The 12,687-nt window shown below is 48.6% G+C and overlaps 1 protein-coding gene across 5 annotated transcripts in view; it reads left to right on the plus strand.

Moving 5' to 3' along the window:
• Nucleotides 1-791: 791 nt before the first annotated feature.
• Nucleotides 792-12,687, plus strand: part of SMARCA4 (SWI/SNF related BAF chromatin remodeling complex subunit ATPase 4) — an 83,346-nt gene continuing 71,450 nt past the window's right edge. For 2 of the 5 annotated variants that reach the window (XM_024556800.3, XM_024556803.3), the window contains exon 1: nt 797-1,069. The gene's annotated coding sequence lies outside the window, so the exon portion shown is untranslated. Of the gene's footprint in view, nt 1,070-12,687 lie in introns of all 5 variants that reach the window. The other 3 variants (XM_053910382.2, XM_053910381.1, XM_024556802.4) reach the window with 3 other exon arrangements.

Genomic DNA, 12,687 nt, shown 5'->3' on the forward strand with positions numbered 1-12,687 from the left:
GATCTTTCCAGAGCACAGAAAAGAGGCTGCCTAGAGGCTCGGGCCTTCACACTCAGAATAAGGCTTTCTCCCTCACTCCTTTCATGTCTTGACTCAAGGTCTTCTTCGCAGCGAGGCCTTCCCTGGCTGCCCCATTCAAAATTTCCATGACCCGCCATGTCTCCATCTCAACAAAATGTATTCTACTTATTTGTCTTGCCTCGCACCTGCCTGCTCCACTAGACCGAGAGCGCCACAGCGCCAGAGATTTTTGTCTGGTCCGTGCTGCAGCATCTGCGCCTGGGGCACAGTAGCCAGTCAATAAATATTTGCTAATAAATAGCACTAGGTACGCTTAGCAGAAAAGGCAGCCACGGTCCAGGCCCCTGAGCCCCGCCGACAAGACCCGTAATCACCCGACCAGGGATGAAAACGACTCCCAGGCCCACCCTTGGCTGCCTCTGGTCAACTTCAGTTACAGCCTCACACACAGCCTGTGGTCCTCACTTCCAAGTCTCGGGGCCCGTTGTCATCCATACCACCACCTTCCCGTCCCATCCCCCAACCTCCCACCGCCGCCATCACTGCCGCCGCCATCACTACCGCCGCAGTGGCGCCCGCTCTGCGCAAGCTCAGCGACGTGAAGACGCCCAGCGTCAGAAGACGAAGACCCCAGTGCGTTGGCGCAGGACCGTCCCAGACAGAAAAGGGAGGTGCGTCGGCTGCCAGTGCTGTTCCTGGCCCCGCCCACCTTCCCTGGTCCTGGGCGGACGCGCATGTGCGCTGGGAGCGGAAGGGCCGTCGGGCGCGTGCACTAGGCCGGACGGGCGGCGGAAGCGGGAGAAGCTGTTCCAGTGGGGGGGTAGTAAGGGAGTAGGCGAGTGCGCGCGCCGCGGGGGCGCGGGCGGAGTGTGTGTGGGGAGTGGGGGGAGGCCAGTGCGGGCGGGCGCGCGCACGAGGCTTAACCTCCCTCGTTGGCGGCGGCTGCGGCTTCTTTGTTTCGTGAGGTGACGAGACGCCTACTCTGCCCCCAACCCAGCAAGGAGGGGCGGGGGCGGTGTCGGGAACGCGACGGTGCAACCGACTCCCGGTAAGGAACGTGGGCGGCGGGGGGAGCGCGGCGCAGAGTTTGGGAGGACGGTTTGAATGGAGCCGGGGCGCCGAGGGGGGAGGGGGCCGCCGGCGCCCGGAGCGGGGCTGGGGTACGGCGGCGCCCGAGGGTCAAGAAGCCCGGCCGGCACCGCGCGCGGGGAAAGCTGAAGTGTAGCGAGGCCGCGGCAACTACAGTATCCGCGGGCCGGCGGGGTGGGGGCCGGTGCCGCGTGGAGGCCGCGCGACACCCGCGCGCGCTCTCGCTGGGTTCGCCGGACAAAGCGTGCCGCCCCCTCTGCGGGTCAGGGGCCCGGCTTCGATCGCAGTCTCCGCTAAGGCTACAACAATAGCCAGGCGTCGGGAATTTTCTGGCTACGTTATAACGGGTCCAACCCGAATGCTATCTTTTTGGGGAGGCTGCAGTCGTCGCTCAGTAGGAAAAATCCCTGATGTGTGCATTGTTGCCTGGACACGAGCATTCGCAGCCCCCTTGGGTTAGCCGACCTAAAATTTTATTTTAAAAATCACATATTCTTGATTTTCAAGGAAATGTAAATAACTTGCACCATTCTTTGCAAGTAGTGACTTAAAAATGTTTGCCCTGATTCTGGGCGTCGGCAGCAAGTGGGGTAGTAGTACTGGGGTAACTGTTGTTGAAAGCATTGTTTTTGTTGTGCATCCTTTTTCCTTCCTGCCAACCGATTTTCCAGATTAAGGTTTTTATTTAAAACGTGGACCTTTCAGGGGAGTGTTTTGTGCCAGTCTTGAAGACACTGGTCTTCATCCCCGTCCCCCGTCCCCCCTCCCCCCCGACCCCGGGTGAATTCTTGGGGAAGTAGGGAATAAGTGTAAGAACCACTTCCCAGGAATTTGAAACAAGTTTTCAGTTTGAATTGACGGACAGGATTAGTGTTTCATTCGTTGCTCTGTCACTGAGCTGTGGGACTTTAAGTAGATAGTTTAATCTCTCTGAACCTCTTAGTTACCTCCTTTGTGAAATGGGATAATGTTACAGATGGAGCTGATGAAAGCCTGTAAAATTGTCCCTGGCAAGTGGGAAGCAGTGTTACTGTCTGGTCCCATCTCCTCCTTCATTGCGGAGCAGATATCCATTGAGTCCATACTGGGTGTCAGATGGCTTGGGGTTGGATCCCCTGAGGAGCCTCTCCTATATTTGAAGTTACATGTAGTAAATGTGGGAACAGCTTCCCTTGGCCTATCACTTAATCCTCACAACTCTTTCTGTGAGAGGAATGCAGTGGATGGCCAGGAGAGGTGTGAGCCAAAGATTAGGAAGGCTGCATGGAAGAAGGGCTTTTACTCAGAATCAGGGGGGATGTCCAGTCTTATATTTTGACTTAGATTTGTTCCCTCTGCTACAATGGCACATTGCCTCTATCCTCTCCTGTGTAGAAGTTAACCCCAGTTGTAATTACACATTTGTTCTCTGAGGGCCATCAGAACAGGGATGGTGTCTCCCACAGTTCCTTGGGCCTGGCACATGGTAGACCCTTAGCAAACATTTGTGCAGTGAATGAAGGGCCCTTGGGGGGATTGGGTGAACATGTGTGTGAAGTGCTTGACACAGGACTGGGGTGGTTATAAGCAATAAACATTAGTTGCTATTGGGTTTTAACGTTCCAGGCCATTGTTTCCCAAACCTCATTCCCCTGGGAAAGGAGGGTGTGTGTTGGGGGGGGGGGATGGGGGGTGGTTAGTGTAGGGTGGTGGTGAGGAATGCTGGTTCTAGAATCAGACCTTCTGGATTCACACCCAGCTCTCTAAATTTTAACTTGACCCCGTGCAAGGTACATACCAGTGGGTTCCCCAACTTGTGAAACAAGTGTGACAGCGATGCCACCTCCAACAGTGGTTGTGAGGGTTGAATGAAATAACATCAGGATCTGTTTAACACACCTGCAGCACCTGGCATGAATGGTTATGTGTTTTCCTAATTTGTTTTAAAATCAATGCATACATACTTGTGAAAATAACAAATGTTTCTCCATGTGCCATCTAAAATCATTTTGTGTTCAACTATTCAGGAGATTTTTATTATTAGGTGTCTTTTAAAAACAACAACAACTTTATTTATTTATTTTTAGAGAGGGGGGTAGGAAGGGAGAAAGAAAGGGATTGGTGTGAGAGAGAAACATCAATCAGTGTCCTCTCCTGCACACCCCAGCTAGGAACCTAACCAGCAACCCAGGCATGTGCCCTGACCAGCGATTGAACCGCCGACCTTTTAGTTTGTGGGATGATGCCCAACCAACTGAGTCACACCAGCCAGGGCTCTTCAGGAGATTTTGATCTTGCAAGTTTTTGAGTCAGGCGTGGAAGGTGACATCAAAGTTGTTACATCATCAGTGTAGTGGTCTCCAGACTTTCTGTCTGTGAAAGCAAACATACACATTTTTATTTACATACCTTTGCCACTCCTTGTGGACCCATGAAACACTGGGAGGTAACCCTAGAGCAGATATGTGAGGGCAGGAGGAATTAGATATTTTGGGTGAATGTCTGGTGAGAACAACATTCTCCTGGTGAAGAAACACGTCCAGGGTATTTCCTCACCAGGGACTGTCCTGTCATCCACCCTGGTTTTGACTCCTGGTTTTGCCACTTTCCTTGGTGCCTCAGAGAAATGGAAGTGATAGTGCCTGATACATAATAAGTCTTCTGATGTGCTAGCTGATTTTGGCCTAGGTCATCATCCCTCGGCTGCCATGGCACAGAGAGACCCATTCACATTAACAATGGACTGGCCCTGACTGGTATGACTCAGTGGGGTTGGGCGCTGTCTCACAAACCGAGAGGTCACCTGTTTGATTCCCAGTCAGGGCACATGCCTGGGTTGCAGGGCAAGTCCCCAGTTGGGAGCGTGCGAGAAGCAACCAGTCAATGTTTCTCTCCCTCTCTCAATCTCTTTCCCTCTCTCTAAAAATTAATAAAATCTTTAAAAAGTGCAACAAATTTAGACTGAACACAATGTGAATGGCGCCCCCTGGAGTTGTGCAAGAAGCGGCTCAAGAGGGACCCATTCACACCAACCACAGACAGACAACAGTGTGAGTAGGAGTTGTGCAAGAAGTGGCCCAGTCACTCACTCCCCATTATATAGCAAACAAACGTGCATTGAGTGTCTGCCACAAGCCAGGCGCTGCTGGGGGCTGGCGATTCAGTAGGGAACAGGCAGACAAAGGCCCTGTTCTGGTTCTCTCATACCCATCTCCTTATTTGCAAAGGGGTACAGTAATAGTACCCAACCTGTAGAATTGCTGTAAGGACTAAACAACAACAACAACAGAATGACGTATAAGTTGCTTAGAAGGGTTGGTACATAGTGCTAAACAATTGGTAGCTGTTGTCATTTATTAGGATTCCTACAACATCTTGGTGGGTACAGAATATATTTTGGCCCAATTGTAATTGTTTTCAAGGTGGTAACAAAGGAATCAACCCCTCCATTTTTTCTTAATATTTAAAAATGGTATACTTTTCAATTTTACCATAAGGCATTGGGAAAAGGGGGAAGCATGTTTGGTGGCATGGCTTTTGACAAATATCAAACATTTATTGTTCATTCCACATATTTTCTCATACCTTGTAACATTGATTGGAACACTTTCAGAGCAAATTGAAATTTTCAGAAAAAATAGAGTTTAAGGGATGTGGGAAACCTACTGTAAAAGGGAAGTAACAGCTAGGGAAATATGAGGGGGATGTCTGAGGGGGAACAGGTGAGAACTGAGTCTGAGACCAGATGGAGAGCCGGCCTCGCTGTCAAATTTATAGATAGCCTCCCAAAGAAATATTAGGCTAATGAATATGATTAGTGATATCTTGGTTGAAGTTTTCTGTTAGTTGCATGTTGCTGTTAATTTTTCAGGATATGATTTTGATGGGAATGAAAGTGAAATTCAGCCTGTATTCATCTGTCTATACCTGGGCCCGGAGGGAAGCACCACGTGTAGCTGGGTTTGTGGGGAGATGAGATTTCACAGGGCAGGGGCTTTCTTTAGAAGACAGGTACATGTTACCGGGGTTAAACTTGTCCTGGCCCCTTCCTGGCTTTTGCACTCCCGAGTGGTTTCCAGAGCTTTGCTTTGGGACTTTGCTAAAGGAACATGTCTTCATTTTTGCACATGGACAGTTGTCACCGGGAGCAGCCTGAGTTTGGCTCTGTGTGAAGTTCACCAGCTGTGAGTGTGATAAAGGAGGATTGACCCTGTTTTTAGTAGTAATGGCCTTTAAAATGGTTCCTTGGGCTGGTTTAAGTTCTCCTTTAACCGGTAGGTTGCACCCCGCTGGCTCAGGAAGCAGGTGGCCGAGTGGCAGTTGCTGCTTCACCTGTTACAGTGGGAGTCTCAAGGAGGCAGGGTTTAATGTGTGCCACCCTGACTTGCCCTGAGAGTTCCAGTAAAGTGGCACAGTGGATGGTCTCACTGTCCTAATGGCGATGCTGAAGCACAGCAGGCTGCTTGCTACACCCTGGGAGCTGTATCTGGCCCTGGTGACGGCCGAGTGTGTTTCCGACCACAGCTTGGACTTCTGGCACTTCGAGCACCCTTGCACAGCCCCCCAGAACACCCCCTGCACAGCTTTGCCTGTCAGGGGGCTTTTCTTTACCTTCACTCTACACCCTTACAGGCTCTCTTCCTCCTATACCTTCTGATCCTCAGTCAGATAGGCGTGATGCAGGACTCTACTCCCTGCATAACTTTGGGCAAATGACTTAACCTCTCTGAGTATGCAATCCCCTGTTCCTCTCATAGTCTCTTCAGTTGTCAGTACTGAACCAAGGGGAAGCGAGTTGGGCCTGAGTTTAGCCAAGCATGTCTCTAGGGCTGGACAGCGCCAAATAAGGGGTGCCTTTTACATTTCAAATGGCGTGTGTGAGCTAAGGCCCTGCTGGTCTCCTTGATCATCCTTGACTCTTCTTACCCCCACATCTGTTCCATTAGCATGTCCAGAGAAATCTTCTAAAAGCATCATCAGATTGTGTCACTGCCCTGCCCAGAACATTCTAGTGGTTTCCTATTCTACCTAGACTAGACTCCTACCTCCTCACCATTTCCCCCAAGGCCTGTGAGTTACTCTCTCCACCCATCTCAGACCTCTCTGCCACACCCCCATCACCTGCTCCACTCCTGCAAGGTCCCACCTGCAGTGCCTCTGCACTTGTTTGTCCCTCTGCCCATAGAGAGCTACGTGGTTCCCCTCGCACTTCAGGTCTCTGCTCAGATACGTCCTTATTACTGAGACCATCCCTGGCCACCTTGATTTAAAGAGTACCTCCGATTAGCTTGAGTGTTAACTCTGATTACATTTTAATACCACTTTCACCTCCTATGTGATGTCATTTCATATTTGTGTGCTTGTCTCTATCTCTCAGTTGTCATTTCCACCAGACAGGGACTGTTTCTGCTGGATGCACAGTGCCTGGAACCCTGCTTAGCCCAGAGTCGGTTGGTACTAGGGTGGCTAGGAGGGTTTGTCCCAAGTGATCCTCAGCAGATGTAAGTGCCACACCTCCCCACCCACTCTTGCACTTTCTCATCTCCTTTTTAGGGGGACTTCTCTACAGCCCTCTCCACCAATCATGTGTTTTGCGCAGTGTTGAGTATATAGCAGGCCATAGCAGACCCAGCAGTGAGTCATGACCTCCATCCAGACCTGACCAGCCCTTAACTGGAGCAGGTTCAGGAAAGATTTGTAAAGCTTGATGTAGTTACTTGATGTACATTTGTGTTGGGCCAAGCTGTGCCTCTGGGTCATGGTCAAAAGACTAAAAAACACACATCTAGTATCTAGATAGGAGAGTGTTTGTATTTTTTTTTTAATTTATTTATTTTTAGAGCAAGGGGAAGGGAGGGAGAAAGAGAGGGAGAGAAACATCAATGTGTGGTTGCCTCTCACAAGCCCCCAACTGGGGACCTGGCCCACAACCTAGGCATGTGCCCTGACTGGGAATCAAACTGGTGATCCTCTGGTTCACATGCCGGCCCTCAGTCCACTGAGCCACACCAGCCAGGGCTGTATTCTTGAAGTATAGACATGACACCTCCCTGACAGATTAGAGTGTGAACCCTCTCGGGACAGAAAGCTAACCTGGCTGTCACATCTTCTGACATGTTATATATGGGTAGCTCTTCAGTGGTTTTCAAGTGAATGAAAAAACTTTTTGCCCTGCCTGGTGTGGCTTGGTTGGGCATCGTCCTGCAAACCAAAGGGTCACCGGTTCGATTCCCAGTCAGAGCACCTGACTGGGTTGCAGGTTCAGTCCCCTGGGGTGTGTATGGAGGGCCGCCAGTTGGTGTTTCTCATGTGGACGGTTCTTGCCTTTTCTCCCTCCCTCCCCCTCTCTCAAAAATCAAAAATAAAAAAGGTAAAAAATAAAGCTTCATACACTTTAAAAAACTTTTTAAAGGAGGAAGGGTAGATTCCAATGAATAAAATGATACATAATAACCAGTGCTAAAAATAACACCGGTAGGTAACAGCCTACCTTTTAGGTAGAACTAAGAAGATACTGTAATCGATCATGACATGACTTTTCCTTTCTGAAATGTATTCCCTTTTAAATGTAGGGCAAAGTTTTGCTACTTAATTGTTTTGCACGGAAAATGCTACTGGACGCACAGTGATGGGGAAGCCCAGTTCCAGAAATAAGCCATTTCCACAGGATCCTTAAGACCACAGATGCCCCTCCCCTTAACATCCTTCCAGGTTCCTGGACTAGAGCGCCCTTCACCATGAGGTCAGGTGTGGAGGGTTTTTCTCAGTGGATTACCAGGAGGGAAATGTTTTGTATTTTGAATGTAATGTGTGGGGCTGGTCTTGCCCAGCTCCCACTGATGGGTGTGAGCACCCTGCTATGACTTGACTGCAGTGTTGTATCTGCTGATGAAATACATCTGTGAACAACTTTCTCCACACCAAAAAAATAAACAGACCAAAAAAAATAGCAGATATCCTGAGCCAACCTGAAACATAATGCTGTTTTTCTGGCAAGATGAAAAAAAAACACCCCCAAAACAACAACAGCAAAACCCCCATAATTGAAGCAGGCAGATTATGGGGTGGGGATGGGGGTCCGGATTGCCTGTTAGCAGCAGGTCCTGCCACAGTGCCTGGCCTCCCGGGCCCTTTTATTTACAAGACAAAAAGCAAGGGTGTTAGGAAAGAAGAAACTAGACCTTTAATCCTCCAGCAGTCTGGTTCCACATTTGAATGGCAACAGCCTTTCTATTTTATTAAATTTTGATGAAGTTGAAAGTAGGTGGAAAATAATGCAGTCTTCAACCCTTTCATCTTTCTCTTTTATTTCCACAAAGGTACTTCCTGGGCATCTTTTCTGGGTATTTAGTTCCCAAGTATTTTTCTCATGTAGTTTTTTTCCCTTAAGAAGTGTTTTTTTAAAACTTGGTTACAAAAGTAATAGGTGGTTATTGTGAAAAACAAACACAAAGAAAGAAAACACCAGAAAACTCTGATGTGAAAAATGTTAGTTTCCCGTCATACGCCTCCAGAGAGAGTTGGTGCTTGCTGTTGACAGTTTGGTGTATGTTGGCTTCTATGCTCAGACTAACATGCATGTACAGTATGGGGTCAACCGCCCCCCACTCCCTGTACAGTCAAAAATCCACAGGTACCTTAAATTGTTTTTATTTTATTGAGCCTAGAGAAGAGGGGAAGGGAAGAAGAAAGAGGGGGAGAGAAACATCGATGTGAGAGAGACACATCAATCGGTGTCCTCTCGTACATGTCCCATTTGGGGACTGAACCAGCAACCTAGGCATGTGCCCTGAGTGGGAATTGAACTGGCGACCTTTTGCTTTGCCCTACCAACTGAGCCACACCATTCAGGGCTCCACGTGTAACTTTTGACTCCTCCAAAACTTAACTGCTAATGGCTTACTGATAACATAAGTAGTCAATTAACATGCATGTTGTATGTTATATGTATTATATATTGCATTATAATAAAATAACAGTGAAAAGGAAATGCTATTAAGAAAAGTATACAGAAGAGAAACTACATTTACAGTATTTATTGAAAAAAAGTTGCAGCCCTGACCAGTGGGGCTCAGTTGTTTGGGTGTCATCCTCCAAGACAAAAGGTTGCTGGTTTGATTTCTGGTCAGGGCACATTTCTAGGGTACGGGTTTGGTCCCCAGTTCAGGCGTCTAGGAGAGGCAACCATTCGAGGTTTCTCTCCCTCTCTTTCTCCCTCCCTTTTCCTTCTTTCTATTTAACAAAACTAAACGAACAAACAAAACTGCGTAGAAGCAGACCTTCATGGTCCACACCATGTTCTTCAGGGGTCAGCTGTGTCACTCCTGCCAAAGCAGTGCTCCGACCAAGCACTTTGACCTCCTTTCCCTGCTTCGTTTTGGACCATCCTCTGTGTCCCTGTGCACGGAGCTACCTTGTTCACTTTTAGTGGTGCCACCACTTCTGCAGCATGTATTGTGAGGGATCCTGATTGTTGGGCAGTTGGGGTCTTCTCAGAGAAATCGAGGTGATATGATCAAGTCACTTCTAGACACTTTGGCTCGGGGAAAATCTGGGAACCCGTTTTCATCTTGTGGCTTTTGAACGTCTTAGCTTTCAGCTTTTTGATTCTTGCACAAGTAGTTTTACTTTTCATCACATTCCTTCGGCTGCCTACTTGGATTCCCAGGCTCTTTGCCCTCCTGTGGAGCCCAAAATGCACCAACCCATGGGCCCTGCACATCTCCATTAGGTTCCCAGATACATATGACAGTGGTTTTGACACTTTTGGCCCTTGTGTCCCTTTGTCTTTTTTCTCATCTGCTTAGTGGTGCTGTCTGGTTTGAAATGGGTTTCAGTGTGTGTGAAGTTGCTCTCACTTTCCCAACCCAGACACCAAGTGACTTGTCAGAGAGGGGCTCGTTGTGGCCGTCCAGGCAGTGCCCTGGAAGCCACCTGAAACCCCCAAGGCCTTAGGATGGCCTTGGGGACCCAAGGAATTTGCTGGAATAGCCAACTGTTTAGTTTCCTATCTATATATAGGGCAGGGGTGTTTGGTAGTGAGGGAAGAGGGAACACCATCTCACCTGGCAGATTCTGGCCCCCCTGGATAGGCTTTTCCCTGGAGTACCCCTTTCCATATTCTTTGCAGCTCTCAGCAGGAACAGGCCCACCGCTGCCCCTTAGGAAGGGTTGGCTAGCTAAAAGGAACTTGATAAGGGCAAAGCACATTGCTTTTGTGGCAGCGGGAACCGAGAGGGCAAGGGAGAATTTGCAACAGCTGGAATCCTGCCCATTGATTGCCAGGCCGGACCTTGTTTGCGCAGGGCTGTGCTGGTCTTCAGGCAGCCACTGCTCCTCCAGTTCAGCAAAGCTTCCTTGTGTGGCCTCTGCTTTGGGGGGGGGGAGCAAGCCTGTTGTCCTGAGCACTGAAGGACGGGAGCATTAATCAATGTTTGTCCTGTAGGGAGGCTAAATTTAGGAAGCAAATTCTCCTGAATTTTTTTAAATTATATTTTATTGATTATGCTATTAGAGTTGTCCTGATTTTTTCCCCCTTTGCCCCCCCCACACACACCCAGTACCCCCCACTCTAAGGCATTTCTCCCACCATTGTTCATGTCCATGGATCATTCAGATAAGTTCTTTGATTACTCCATTTCCTGTTCTGTACTTCACATCCCCATGGCTACTCTGTAACTACCTATTTGTACTTCTTAATCCTCTCACCTCTTCACCCACTCCCCCACACCCTCTTCCCATCTGGCAACCATCAAAACTCTCCATATCCATGATTCTGTCTCGTTTGCTTAGTTTGTTTTTCAGATTCAATTGTTGACGGATTTGCATTTATTGCCATTTTATTGTTCATAGTTTTGATCTTCTTTTTCTTAAATAAGTACCTTTAACATTTCACATAATGTTTGGTGATGATGAACTCCTTTAGTTTTTTCTTGTCTGGGAAGGTCTTTGTCTGCCCTTTGATTCTAAACGACAGCTTTGCTGGGTAGAGCAATCTTGGCTGTAGGTCCTGGATTTTCATGACAGTATTTCTTGCCAGTCCTTTCTAGCCTGCAAAGTTTCTTTTGAGAAATCAGCCGACAGTCTTATGGGAATTTCCCTGTAGGTAAGTAACTTCTCTTGCTGCTTTTAAGATTCTCTCTTTATCTTCAACCTTCGGCATTTTAATTATGATGTTTCTTGGAGTGGGCCTCTTTGCACCCATCTTGTTCGGGACTCTTTATGCTTCCTGGTCTTGCATGTCTATTTCCTTCACCAAATTAGGAAAATTTTCTTTCATTATGTTTTCAAATAGATTTCTAATTTCTTGCTCTTTCTCTTCTCCTTTGAGTAGTTAGTTATTATGTGACTAGAAGAAGTGTGCCCTTTGTGTGGGCTGAGTACACCTTCCTCTTGTAGTTGAGCCTTGGTCGCTGTTGGCAGATCAGTGGGAGGAATTTACCCAGGCCAGTCAGCTGTAAGGACTGGCTGTGACCACTGACCACCAAACTCCGCCCTCCATGGAGGGTCAGCTCTGCAGGGGCACGGTGGTCGTTCTCTGATGTGGTCTGTAGCTGTCCACTGGCTGCGCTGGCCCTGGGGTTTCTGGGGTGGTGCAGGGCAAGGTCACCCCCCACCTGTGTTTTGCTCGGGGCTGCCCTTCCTGAGCTATAAAGCAATCTGAGATGGCTACTAGTTGTGCTGGGCTTCGAGATTCCTAGGCAAAGCCAAGCTGTGAAACTAGGCTGGATGCTGCTAGTGCCCGGCCTGGGGCTCATTGAGGCCAGCTGTTGCCTGTTTGAGAGGATTTAGGGAGTTGTGAAGCAAGAGCCAAGACCAGCCATTCATATTGAAAGGCAGCTTGGGTGAGGCCCTTAAGTTGGGTGGGGCGGAGTCTCTGGGGATCTCCAAGGTGGGTCAAACATTGTTAGCCAGGTTGATAGAATCTCAGATATGGCACCAGGCTACCAGCTCTGTCGGCGGAAGGCTCAGCAAAGGGATGATAGCATCTGCGTGCCCCAATGCCAGACACTTCAGTCTCTGCCTGTATAGCTTTGGTGCCCTTCAAGCCGCCAGCCCAGTGCTGGAGCCAGCGGGAGTGAGTCTGAGTAGGTGAGTCCATGTATGAGTTCTGTAAGAGGGACTGCTTGGGCTCCAGAAGTTTCTTCCCCTGACTCAACCCCCACTGGTATTGCAGCCAGAAGTTTTGGGGACTCCTCTTCCTGACCCTGGAACCCTGAGCTGGGGAGCCTGGTGTGCGCCTGGGACTCCTCATTCCCATGATATCCCTCCTGAATTTTCATTGACCACATGTGGGTTGAGGAACCAGTGCGTCCTATGCCTGCGTCCCTCCTACTAGTCTGGATGGATGTAGTTTCTTTAATTACATAGTTGTCAGACTTCCAATCATCTTGATTTCTGTTGTTCCTGAGTGATGGTTGTTCTACATTTTAGTTGTAATTTTGATGTGATTGTGGGAGGTGAGCCATGTCTGCCTATGTCATCATTTTGGCCTGAAGTCCTCCAGCATAATTACTTATTTTGTGGCTAGTTTACTCATCTCTGTATGGGAAAGGAGGGTGGAAGAACTTAATCTGTGTGACATTTCTAGGACAGTAG

The sequence above is a fragment of the Desmodus rotundus genome, chromosome 9 (assembly GCF_022682495.2).
Source record: "Desmodus rotundus isolate HL8 chromosome 9, HLdesRot8A.1, whole genome shotgun sequence".
Taxonomy (NCBI): Eukaryota; Metazoa; Chordata; class Mammalia; order Chiroptera; family Phyllostomidae; genus Desmodus; species Desmodus rotundus.